This window comes from Notamacropus eugenii, chromosome 5 (assembly GCF_028372415.1).
Source record: "Notamacropus eugenii isolate mMacEug1 chromosome 5, mMacEug1.pri_v2, whole genome shotgun sequence".
In the NCBI taxonomy this organism is placed as follows: domain Eukaryota; kingdom Metazoa; phylum Chordata; class Mammalia; order Diprotodontia; family Macropodidae; genus Notamacropus; species Notamacropus eugenii.
The window spans coordinates 352,468,740-352,482,328 of record NC_092876.1 but is presented as its reverse complement, the minus strand read 5'-3'; the positions used below and the strand labels follow the sequence as shown (position 1 = coordinate 352,482,328).

Below are 13,589 nucleotides of genomic sequence, written 5' to 3'. Positions count from 1 at the left end.
GATCCCATCCTCTTCATTTCACTCTGTGCACTCTGTCTCTATGTGTGTGTGCGTGTGTGCATATGTGTGTGTGTGTAATCCCACCCACTACCCAGATACTGAAAAGTTTCAGGAGTTACAAATATTGTCTTTCCATGTAGGAATGCAAACAGTTCAACTTTAGTAAGTCCCTTATGACTTCTCTTTGCTGTTCACCTTTTCATGCTTCTCTTCATTCTTGTGTTTGAAAGTCAAATTTTCTTTTCAGCTCTGGTCTTTTCATCAAGAATGCTTGAAAATCCTCTATTTCATCGAAAGACCAATTTTTCCCCTGAAGTATTATACTCAGTTTTGCTGGGTAGGTGATTCTTGGTTTTAGTCCTAGTTCCTTTGACTTCTGGAATATCCTATTCCATGCCCTTCGATCCCTTAATGTAGAGGCTGCTAGATCTTGTGTTATCCTGATTGTATTTCCACAATACTTGAATTGTTTCTTTCTAGCTGCTTGCAATATTTTCTCCTTGACCTGGGAACTCTGGAATTTGGCCACAATGTTCCTAGGAGTTTCTCTTTTTGGATCTCTTTCAGACGGTGATCTGTGGATTCCTTGAATATTTATTTTGCCCTCTGGTTCTAGAATCTCAGGGCAGTTTTCCTTGAGAATTTCATGAAAGATGATGTCTAGGCTCTTTTTTTGATCATGGCTTTCAGGTAGTCCCATAATTTTTAAGTTGTCTCTCCTGGATCTATTTTCCAGGTCAGTTGTTTTTCCAATGAGATATTTCACATTATCTTCCATTTTTCCAATCTTCTCGCTATGTTCTGTGATATCTGTCTTTCTCATAAAGTCATTAGCCTCCATCTGTTCCATTCTAATTTTGAAAGAACTATTTTCTTCAGTGAGCTTTTGAATCTCCTTTTCCATTTGGCTAATTCTGCTTTTGAAAGCATTTTTCTCCTCATTGGCTTCTTGAACCTCTTTTGCCAATTGAGTTAGCCTATTTTTCAAGGTGTTATTTTCTTCAACATTTTTTTGGGTCTCCTTTAGCAGGGTGCTGACCTGCTGTTCATGCTTTGACTTCATGTGTTTCATTTCTCTTCCCAGCTTTTCCTCCACCTCTCTAACTTGATTTTCAAAATTCTTTTTGAGCTCTTCCATGGCCTGAGCCCATTGGGTGGGCTGGGACACAGAAGCCTTGATTTCTGTGTCTTTGCCTGATGGTAAGCATTGTTCTTCCTCATCAGAAAGGAAGGGAGGAAATGCCTGTTCACCAAGAAAGTAACCTTCTATAGTCTTATTTCTTTTCCCTTTTCTGGGCATTTTCCCAGCCAGTGACTTGACCTCTGAATATTCTCCTCACACCCACCTTGCCTCCTGATCCTCCCAGCCAGCGTTTGGGGTCTGAGATTCAAATGCTGCTTCCAGCCTCAGGGCTTTTGGCGGGGGCAGGGCTGCTATTCAGTGTGAGATTAAGTTCAGGTGCTCAGGTTGGGGCAGGGCCACCTCTCAGGCTCAGTTCCCTCAGGGGGTTTATGCACAGACCTTCAACAATGGATCCAGGCTCCTGCCTGCTTGGGGAGCCCTGGTCTGCAGCTGCCTCTCAGCTTCTGCCTCCCGAGGGGGCCTGAGTTATGGGGGCACCCCACTCCCCTCTCAACCCGCCAAAGAGACCCTCTCACCGACCCCCGTCACCTGTGGGTGGAGGGACTTATGCAGCTGCTGGAGATCCCATCCCTGAAGCCTGCTCAGATCTGTTCCTCTCGGTGCCACGGCCATGGCCGCGGCAGGTCTGGGCTGGGCTCCGTGTCTGCAGCGCGACGGACCTTTTGCGAGAGGTTTGCAGGTCCCTCTGGAACAGAAATCTCCTTTGCTCCACTGTTCTGTGGCCTCACTGCTCCAGAATTCGCCGTGAGTTACTTTATACAAATGTTCTATGGGTTGTGGGTTCGGAGCTATGTGTATTTGCGTCTTTCTACTCTGCCATCTTGGCTCCGCCCCCCATTTGAGGTTTTCTTGGCAAAGATATGAGAGTGGTTTGCCATTTCCTTCTCCAGTTCATTGTACATATGAGGAAACTGAGGCAAACAGGGTTAAATGACTTGCCCAGTATCCCACAGCTAGTAAGTGTCTAAGGCTAAATCTGAACTTGAAGATGAGTCCAGAACTGGCATCCTATTTTGTGTATCACCTAGCTACCCTATGCTTTTGAAATCACAAATTTGGACCATTGAGAGGAAAACGGGGAAGCATAAATAATACATGGAATATGAAGAAGAAAAATAAAACATGAGACAGACATGAAAGAAAAGGTATAACAAAAATAAATTTTGGATAAATTAACTTTTGGTGAAAGTTACTATGACAGCCACTAAAACATTTTGGAGTACTAACACTGGTTATAATTGCTTTCTATAACCCTGAAGTTTAAACAAAGAAGCTTCTGTGTAGCAAAATGACCATGAAAATCTTTGAAATACAACTAAAATGAATTAGATCTTTTTGAAATAATTTTTATTGACATCTTTTACTTTTTTATCATTTACATTTCCCAAAGTACATTTCTATCTCACCCTGCATTGAGAAAAAAGTTTAAAACAAGAATAAAAAAAGAGAGAGGGAATAAAACAGTTCAGAAAAACAAAACAATGTCAAAAAAGACCATTCCATAAAAGTAGGGGGCCTTGGGCCCCTAACTTTTGCAAATAATGGAAGGAAGTGTTCTGTCTTCTGTTATCTTCAGAAATCTTTTATGTAATTATCTAAGAGTAGTGGAATGTCACTCTCATTCTATGATCAAAGTGCTCAATGACTTTTTCCTCACCAGATTTCTTGAATGAAAATATCTTATGCTATTTTCAGTTTGCTGAGGAATTTGGAAAGTTTGGAGAAAACCCATTCAACCATTTCTAAAATATTCAAGGCATGAATCACAAAATGGTGGTTATAGATTTTTGAAGAGAATTATTCAGATGCTTTTCTTTACTGGCCTCTCCTTAATGTTTTAGATTTAATCTTGTGAGCTTGGCAATCATATAGCCCTCAACAGGGAATGAAATTTAGTGAAAAATGAGAAAAACTGCTTCATAAATTAAGAAATCATCAAAAAATTATGAGTCATTTATTCAGTGTCAACAGAATACTTTCTATGTATTCTGAGCTATTTTTAGATGTATGCAGACATTTATCTACAGGTTTCATCCTACTCCCATTCTTCTCTATAATGAAAAACTCAATGAGTTCCTCTACATGAATTTCTGATAAAACCAGCAAAGGATCCATAACTATAGTGGTGTTTTTTTTTTCTGACTTTGGCCTTTTTTTCTATCATTTGCTATTTTGTGTATCATTTTGCACACATAGGAAGAAGAATCATTTGTCAAAGAGTACGTTTTCCTACAACAATGCCGATAGTGTGCGTGTGTCTCCAGGGCACACAAGTATGATGTAAACACCTATGCGTCATGAGTGCCACAACAGAAAAAAACAAAGCAACATTTAAATGAACATGGTAAGAGTCAAATAAAATGAATGGGAGTTAGTTTAATATGACTGGCCCAAGGTCACTTACTGAGTTGTCACTACTGCAAAACCTAGAGCCTAGCATTTGTCACCTGGCTCCCAGATGAGTATTTTTCCCATTCCTCTAAACTACCTCTCCAAATATATTTAATATGTTCTTTTAAAAAATAAACACACACATACGTACAGATATACAAACGTACACACACACGCAGAGCCATATGTCTCAAGATTCTTTCCTGAAAGTTAAAGGAAAAATGATTAAAATTGTTTTTGTAACAACCTAAATCTTGCCACTGATAAAATGCCCCTTAAAAACCATAATTAATGACTGTTACACCATACCATGAACCTTCTGGGTCAAACCTTGTAATCTGCAGTTTTGCAGGGCAAAGCTCAAATTATAACTTTTAAAAACTGATTATCTCTGAGCAATGTGACAAATCCATCTATTATACATTGTATGAATACAAATGATTTGAATAGTGAAAGGGATGTGTGTCCAAGTGGACAGCTGATGTGGAGAATGGCCATTTTACTGGCTAAGGCTGAAGTCCAGCATAATGACTTGGAAGGCCACAGAGCGAGCATGCAAGGCTGGAAGGCCAAAAAAGCACAAATCCAAAAAAGAACATAATGAACTATCTGATCAGAGGATGAAAATATTCCACACACATGTCCAATGTCAGGAAGGGAAAATGCAAATTTCCTTCACCTGCTGCTGCCTTTGTTTCTGCAACTTCAAGCTGAACTCTGTATTGGTAAAAACTAATCTTATAAAATGTTTACTTTTAGTAATAATTCTAAAGTTTAGGAGTATCCACAATTTTGAAATTTGGTGACTGGCACTAGCTGTAATGGTTTAATTATTGTTATCTGTAGCATACTCTCTAAAATCATCAGATATTGTAAGTCAACCTAATCATCCAAATATCAGGCCATCCTTCATCTGCTGTGAGTTGCCTCATACACTGAGATGACCCCTGAACTCACCTGAATGCATCAGAGTCCTTTGACCTGAAAGTATCCTGAGACAGAGCTAGGTTTCTCAGGATAGCTCTGTGTCAGAGCATACTCATAGAATAGACCTAACTCTATGTGGGTGCAGGATGCCTAAGGTTGGGCTGTAACTTCGGTGACTTCTAAAGGAAAGAAAAGATGAAGCTTAGTTGGATCTGCCATTTACTCCTATGCTTTCACTTCTGGGTAAGCATGAAGAGAAAAGTACGAGAAAGGTACATTTAGATGACATGAAAACAAAGAATATGGAACTTTTTTTAATCACTAAAACCTGCCACACTACTTCTTAAGTGGTTTAATATTTGGTCCTCCTTTAGATCTAAAGCTAGTTCTCAAACATTACTTCAGGCATCTTTACGTTCTAGGCCTTTGAAAGTTTGGGGGGGGGGGGGTTGGTAGTCAAAATAGCAACCAAAAAGATGATATAACATCGAAGAGATAGCCTTTCAATTACCAAAAGAGCTAGACCTTTGCTTGCTTTCCAAAGGTCCAACCTACATAACTAATGAAAACTGAAAGGAAACAATTAAAGGAACATAAGACCATTGGGGTGGAGTTGGAAGGGACCTTACAAGTCAGGTGATCCAATTCTCCTCCCACACCACTTCAAGGAAGGAAAGTGAAACACAAAGTTGAACAAGGAATCATCAGTAGAACAAGGAGTAAGGATGGATATGTAATTGTACCTGTGGTCATATTCCAATGCCTCATGGTGTTAGAAAGGTTACCCTGGATTTTCAAAGTCTTATGGCAGTGGAACCCAAGTTCTGTCAGATTTTGCTAATCTCTAAAGGATTACATGCAGTTAGCCCTACAAAAGGGCATCTAGGTTGGGCAGTGCATAGAGCACTGAGCCTGGAGTCAGGAAGACCTGATTTCAAATACAGTCTCAGACACATACCAGCTGTGTGACCCTAGGCAAATCACTTGACCCTGTCCACCTCAGTTTCCTTGTCTGTAAAATGAGCTAGGGAAGGAAATGACAAATCATTCCAATATCTTTGCCAAGAAAACCCTAAATCGGGTCACAAACAGTTGTATGTGAATGAATAACAACAGAAGCCCTATTAACAGGCCAGTCTGAGGGTGGGCCTACCTAAGTGTGGAACAGAAACTCATCAGGGTTGTAGGTTGGCCATCAGGTAATGCTGAGTTTGGGTTGTGGTTGTTTGCTTTTTTTTATTTCTAGTCATTAAAATTTGGAAAGACCATTTATAAAGTGGTTGAGAGGGAGACAAACAGAATTAATGGAAGGAGTAAAAGTACCCCTGAAAACATATCTTTTTTAAATGTTGAAGTATGTGAGTGCATAAAGCACAAGGGAAAAGAAAGGAGTAAAGGATTCAAAATGTAACTAAGAAGGCTTATTTTAAATACTTGGAAAAATGTTTTGATGATTAGGTCAATTAAAATTTGAGAACAGTTACTAAGGAAGGTGATGAATTCTCTATTGCTGCAGAGACAGCTCTTCTGTTTACTTAAAGGATAACCTTTATTCTAACTCTTTATGCCTTTAATAATCATTATTATTTTTATTTATATCAGTATAAAAATTAATCAGTTTGACAATCATTAGTTACTAAGGATATATTAGATAAACATAACAAGTTATCATAACTCCCATTTAATATACTGCTTTAAGATTTACAAAACACTTCTGTTTTAAAAAAGAGAGAGAACATCATTATTCCTACCTTATAAAAGAGGAAACTAAGACAGAAAAGATAGCGCTAGCTTAGGATCACAGAATATATTTTAGTTATGAGTCAATTTCAGATCACAACTCTGACAATTACCCTGGGCCCCTCTAAAAAGAAAACTCTGAAAGTAAAAGTAAAGCAAACTGAAGACCGTCAGACATGTCTCTAAACGTAAGTGATAGCATGTGCAAATCCATATACCAATATAAGAAAACTGAAATAGACTACAGAAAAAATATAAAATTTCCACTATTCCCCCCTTTCTTTTCAGAAATTTTTTATTTCTAATACTAGACTAAGTGATCCATTTCCCATTACCTGATTCCTCCAAGAGATTTCTCTGGTAAAGCTAAACCTTCTTGAAAAACAGAGATAGTCTTTTATATTCTCAAATGACATAGGTATATGAGAAACTTAACTATGTAAAACAATATATGACAAGAAAACTTATAGAGAGAAAACATCTGTTATCTAGCTAAAACAGTCCAAATCTGACTCTAACGTTTTCCCTTTAGCCTTGTAATGTGCTGTCATCATTCCACTGGGCCGGCCCACAAATACTGAGTTTTGATAGGTCTCTAGCTCTCCCATCTGTTCTTTTATTTGTTTGACTCTTGCTTAATCTGACAAAGGTATAAATAACACTGTCTTGATCCCTGTAAATATATTGTTTCCACACAATTCAGATTCTCTCTAATTCTGATATTCATGAATTAACTGGATACTATTAAAGTGAGCTGAACAAAACTAAAATAATGCCACTTGCAAAGGAAAATAGCATTAGATCTGACTCAAAAGTAAATAAAAGGAATGGAAACATTTATGTAATCACTAAATAACACACAGGCTTGAACAGTTTATTTGGGGGGGGAAGCAACCCATAGGAAAGTGATTCAAAAATTCTGCACTGTTTGCACAAGTTTTTGCCTTCCTTTTGGCAGCAGAGGTTATGTAATTACTAACCAAAAGCTGCCTATTATAGAAATACAGCAAGCACACCTGAGAGACAGCTGGACACAGTGGAGTAATAGACCCATGGCATATGCCTATCTGAAAGACATGGGTCAACGTCCTGCTTCTGACACAGGCTAGCTGTGTGACCATTATTCAGTCCCCTTGGGGCCTCAGAAAAGAATTCTAAGTTATATAGGAATTGCAGGTGTGTACCAGCTGTTCCCTGTACCAAAGTAATAACAGGTCAGGATTAAAAAACCAAACAAACAAAAACCCCTAACATCTCAGGAAAATGAGTACTACTCCATAATGAATCAGATTTCTATTGACACTTGAATTGTACATTAAGCACTTCCAAAATGTCAATCACTTGCTTCAAGCCAATGAGTGGCCATTTAATGCACTGAATCAATTGCTTATAATATAATAGTAGTATAGGAATATGAAAGGGTTAATACAGTTTCTGAAAGTACCTGACATTAAGCCAAGGAACCACATACAGAGAGAATATGGTTCAATTATTAGTTGTTGAAACGCCAAACTCATTTATCTTCAGAAAAATAAAGACATTTTTGAGGAGCATTTAATAAGACTCCATGATGTTAGCTTTGCAGGAGTTCAAATTGGTCTTGAACTTTATTCTAGTCACCCTTCTAACTTTTATTCATATAAAACATAGTAATTCACTTAGGGCCCTTTTAAGTAGCCAAAACTCTTTCTCAAGATCCCTGCAGCCAAGGTTATTTTAGGTGACTCATATAATCAAATCAAACTAACAAATATTTACTGAACTTTTTGGTCAGTGTTGGAAAATTGGGAGAGAGAAAATTCAGCTTTCTGGATATAATATTTCCAAAATGACTATATATACATGTCTAAAATATGTGTAGGATGTTTATCATTAAGTGAGGTGTTCATTAATATCTAATTCCCAGGAGAACTAGAACATTTCCAGTAAATTTGCACAGGAATGGGATGGAGCTCTTCTTTTTCAATGTGAGCATCCAGCAGCCACAGTTTAACTTTCAATAAGACTCAAATTCTCCAAAGAACAACAGCTGATTGCTGTCTGAGAGCAGACCAAGCATCAGGTTTGAAATACCATAACTCAACTCCTTGGAACAAAAGGTTCAAGCTGTGCAAAGCTGATATAGTTCTCCTTTCTGGAGTCAATAAGTTTATTGCCAAGCAAAATTCTCTTAGAGAAGATCTTAAATTTAATTCTTTCTTTCTCCTCTGCATAGAATCATAGGCCTTTGGCAAATAGATGAGATTCACTTGGAACCCCAACTAAAATCCTTACAAAATCAATAGCACTAAGTAGGTTATGACCATCTTAGCTAAGCAAATTCCTTTTTTTTTTTTTTTTATACATAACCCACAGAACTGACTTACTTGCAGAGGTGTAATACAATGGGGGTTTTACGTAAACAAAATAGGTAGGGAAAAAAACAGATACACATACTGTATTTAACAGAATTTGCACAAGAATGATGTGCATATGCATGACCATAAACCCCAGCATGGACATCTAAAGATGAAGGTTGTGCTAGGAGCCTAAATGCACTTACCCACATGCCCTACGTAGTGATCAGCAGTGAAGGAAAAGACAAAGTTACAACGTAATGATTAACTAGTGCCTTGAGCAGTATTCATGGCAGGTATGTAAGCAGTCATGGCAGCAATAAGGGTGGCCCTCTTCCCATAAAGGAGCAATGCCAGTACAGATTGAATGCTTGGACACAAAACAAGGTAGAAAGAGAGTAAAATATTGAGCCAGCCAAAGGAATGGTCTGCTGAATCCATCTCCAGTTTTAAATATAAAGAGCAAATCCACATGAATAAAAATTTCTTCTTGGGATTGGTATGCACTGTGTTTACAGGACGTCAATAAGCTCTTGTCACTATTTATCTTACTATACATTGCAGTATTCCTAATATTTGCCTTCTAGGATTACTCTGCATATTATAGGAAGTAGGGATTTTAACACTGGTTGGCAAGGCACAGTGTTGATAGATAGGTAGGTATGGCCATCCCATCAGTTTCTGAACAGATGGTCTAAGTGAGTCCATTTAACTGATGGTATATTCTATGAGTTTTTTATCCCTGAACAACTAAATGATAACCAAAACACAAAAGCATTCATCATGACTATATTCCTGTACTAGGTAGGCTTACCTGGAATATTCTAGAAAATATATCACTTCCCCCCACCAAGAAAAAAATAAGTGTAAACCAACTACAGTCAACAGAGCATTTGGCAAATCTTCAATGCATGTTTTAGAAACAGCAGTAATCAGATTTTAAGACATACACACGCCAAAGTCATCCTTGTATTTAATGGTGAAGATAGAATAAGTGCTTAAGGTAAGGTATTTTTTCCTCTCCTCCCCCAATACTATTTAAAAATTAAACACATTTCATTGTTACTTTAGCTCGTCTGACTACCAAGCATTATTCAAGAAAATCTACAAGTTACAGCTTTATATTTGTATTCCAACCAAATCTTAGGCTGTTTATTTAGCAAGACCTTGAAAGAAACTATTTACAAAAATAGCAAATTTTTCATTTCAACAAACTCTTTTTCTGTGAAAGGCTATGCTCTCCATGTGGATTTATTATTTTACTAAATAGTTTTAAAATGCAAGAACTGAAATAGGCATATCTGAATGGACTATGAAGAATCCACAAGTCAGAGATCTGATCACCAATTATTACGCTTTATGTCATGGATTCTTTCTTCAAAATCTGGCCAATATGGTTCACAGAATGATAGCCTCATTTAAAAACAAACTCCAAAGATACACTAATTTGAATTTCCAGGATGAAAAAGTAAAAAGTGTTCTGTGCGCCACATTGTTATCCAAAAGAATTATCTCAATGAAAGTCCTACTCTTGCCACAGATGGCAAGGGAAATGTAGACTCTAAATATATATAGTGGAGGGGAAATGGGGAGCAATGAGTTTTTTTTCCTGTTACATATACAACTGATGAGGTATAGACAGGGTTTGGAGTGTACATCCTTAGTACTTCTGTACCTTAAAATATTGCCGAGTATTAATTTTTCATCAAGTTGTCATTTTCTCTGACATTTGGTTTTATTAATCAAGGCATTTATCATTAATTTGTAGAAAATACCATAATTAAGCCAAATAAAATAAAACCCTTAAAAGGTTAAAATTAGAAAGCAGATGAATTAGGATGCTGACATTAGCCTGTTGACATGCAGGAGCTTTTCTGAAGTGGGGGGAAGAAATTTTTGTGGTGGGCTGGTACCTCAGTCTTTGGGCTGGCTGGTTTAGAAAACTGTTCTAGAGATTTGATGTAAATCTCCCTGACAGTTTTGACATTCAGGTGAAAGGGCTGCTGCTGCTACAGTTGGAACAATTTGCATATCCCCCTGCTAAATGAATGTTGGAGGTGTGCACTGGTGTAAAGAAATTAAAAACAAGCTTTCACACACGCTTATGTGTATATATTCACAAAAGGGATGGTTGGATCTCCCTATCCCACCCCCCTCCAATGTAATCTGTGATTTACTCCTCTATAATAAATTACCTTTCCATGCTATTCTAGCTGGAAGGTCTAACCATGCATGTAAGAAGCAAAGTAATTACATCCTCCTCTTGTCTACAGATCCTTCTTCAGTCCTGGTGAGCTCTCTATAGAGTTCAACCACAGAAGTCTATTGTGACCTTCACGGCTGCTAATTGAAATTCTGGCCTGCTGGTCACTGGTGGCCATTCAAGTTGATCTAAACTGATATAACTGGGCATTTTGGGCTTTCTCAATACTTGAATCCCTCTCTTATAGTTTGTTTTAATTCTCTCTTTCTTGTTTGATGAAGATTAGATACAGTCTTTTTGACTCTACACAGGGGTGTTAAGAAGCTCAGATGACATAATGAATGTAAAAGCATTCTGCAAACCTTGAAGTACTATATAAATGCCATCTATTATTATGATTAGCTTGCAGTGACCAGGCCTCCACTATTGCGATGACTTCATTCTCTGAGCTTTCTATAGCACTCATGTTGAATTCAAGCAATGTTTATAGAGCAGTGAGGGAGAAAACTAGTAAATGTTTAACAACTTAGCTTTCCTGGAGGTGTGGGGGAGAGAGGAAATATATGTACACATTTTTAAGTTTAATCTTCATTATTAATGCTTTCTTAAGTCTAGACAATCAACAAAAAATAAATTAAACCTTGATTTGTACTGAGTACTGATTTCAGAGAGGTAAATGCATACACTGAAAATTTAACAATCATATCCTGTAAGCCTCTTAGAGCTGGCTCCAGCACAGCCCTGGCTCCATGTCAGCATTTCTATTTAAAAGAAAATAAATAAGATATAAATATGTAGAAGTCCTAAATTAATGAATATAATAAGAAAGACAGAGCTATTCCAATGAAGAGAAGGGGTAAAGAAATACTCAATTTGAACTTGAACTAAGAAATTATAAAATGTCTTCTTTTAAGGATTGTACATACTCAAATTAGATAATATATGGAGAGTGCTTTGCAAGTCTTAAAACACTTTATAACAGATATGATTATTCTGACTAGTAAACATAGTCAATGAGGGTATCTTGCCAAAGACTTGTTCAGTATGAGATAATGAATGAAGGACTCCAAACATCATATAACATTTGAAGACTTTCATATATGCTAAAGGATATTTCATTAATATTACCTTCGTTCTCTGGAGTCTGAAGTGGTTAAGAACAATTCTTAACACTCTTTTTCTGAGAAACTGTAAAAAGAAAAAAGAAAAACCTAAATTCAGTCATCTGCTGAGCCACTACCTTGATTTTTCATAACAATCTTATAACTAGAACAGTGGTCATTTGTGGATAAATGAATGGAAAATAACAAAATGGGCTTGGAAACTTGGAAAGTAATAAAAGTCCTATATATATTTAACATCTAAGTGAAGAACAAATATGTATCAAAATATAAGACAAAGGATCAGAATTCAGAGCACTACATCTGTACTATCTCCAAGGAGAAAGAAAAGAAAAAGCAAAAACCATACCAGTACAACATTAATTTGAATTTTACTAATCTGTAATCCATCATAATTCAGGTCTGAGCTGACCTGAAGCTTACCTTTCTAACTCTCTATAAAATAAAAGATTTGCTTAACAGATTAATAGTATAAACAATACTTTAAGGGAGAATGTTTATCCTACAATTGAAAAAATAATTTTCTAGCACCCTTAAAAACCACTTTAGCAGCATCAATTTTTATATAAAGAACAAAAACAGTATCTCTTGCCCTTGGTATAGGAGTGCAAAGCACTATGCTAGACACAGAAAGGGATATTTAAAATATGAGTCTGACAAAACTCCTGCCCTCTCAGGGCTTAGTCTAGAAGGAATCTCCTCTCCACTTCTTAAAGCTTGTCCATCAGGACTTTTAATTGGCAACACTCTGTTAGGCTTGTTCATGTTATTTTATGTACTTGAAAACAATGAAGACCATTTATTTTTAAAGTACGTAAATCAGAACAGTCTTTGTCCTAATTATTAAGAATCAGTGAGCTTTTCCTATTGATAAACAGCTTTTAGACATATTTCAGAGAATTTGAATTTAAGAAGAATTAACCAGGAAATGCTTTCAGATTAAAAACTGAAGTTGGCACACTGTAGTCTTGGAAAAGGATATCTCTAAATTTGCTATGAAATCTCAATGATGACCTTGATATCATGTGTACTAATAATCTCCACAGAGAATAAGAAATCTGAACTCTCAAAAATCAGTTCTACTAATAGAAAAATATATACATAAACACAAGCTGGTTAAAAACTTACAAACCTACCATAACAGTGTTTTAAAATATGCTACACTAAAATTAATCAAGCAAAATTATATGCTTCAACATAATCCACACAATTAAAATCTTGAGATCTCACTCTTTTTGCTCACCACCCACTCTCTTCTCAACCTCTTGCAATCTGGTTCTGTCCCCACCACTCTGCTGAAACTGTTCTCTCCAAAGTTACCAGTGACCAACTAATCGACAAATCCTCCCTGCCCTTTGTAAAGCCTTTGACACCTACTGACCAGCAGTCCTACTGGATACTCTCTCTTCCTGTCTTCCGAGATACCTTTTCTATTATTCCCCAACACCCTCACCCCTCCTCCAGCTTCCTTTCCTTGGATTTTATCTTCTCCAAACTTTGAGGTCATTCAGGATTCTACCCTTGCTCCTCTTCTCACCTCTATACACTCTTGCCTTGCTAAAATTATTCACCTTCAAGAATTCACCTATCACCTTTATTCAGACAACTTCTAAGTCTACTATATCAAGCCTTAGGCTCTCTTCTATGATCCAATTAGAGAGGCAGAGATACAGTCTTTGGAGACAGGATCTTATTTTGTTCCTTACTTCAGAGACAGGTGGCACAGT

At 37.0% G+C, this 13,589-nt stretch overlaps 1 protein-coding gene across 40 annotated transcripts in view; it reads right to left on the bottom strand.

The window, feature by feature from the left end:
• The window catches only part of ZBTB20 (zinc finger and BTB domain containing 20), a 1,002,935-nt gene that overhangs the window by 785,798 nt on the left and 203,548 nt on the right, over window positions 1–13,589 (bottom strand). For 38 of the 40 annotated variants that reach the window (XM_072616769.1, XM_072616772.1, XM_072616737.1 and 35 more), the window contains one exon: window positions 11,870–11,929. The exons of the other annotated variants lie outside the window; for them this stretch is intronic. The gene's annotated coding sequence lies outside the window, so the exon portion shown is untranslated. The remainder of the gene's footprint in view (window positions 1–11,869; window positions 11,930–13,589) is intronic. 40 annotated transcript variants of the gene reach the window in all.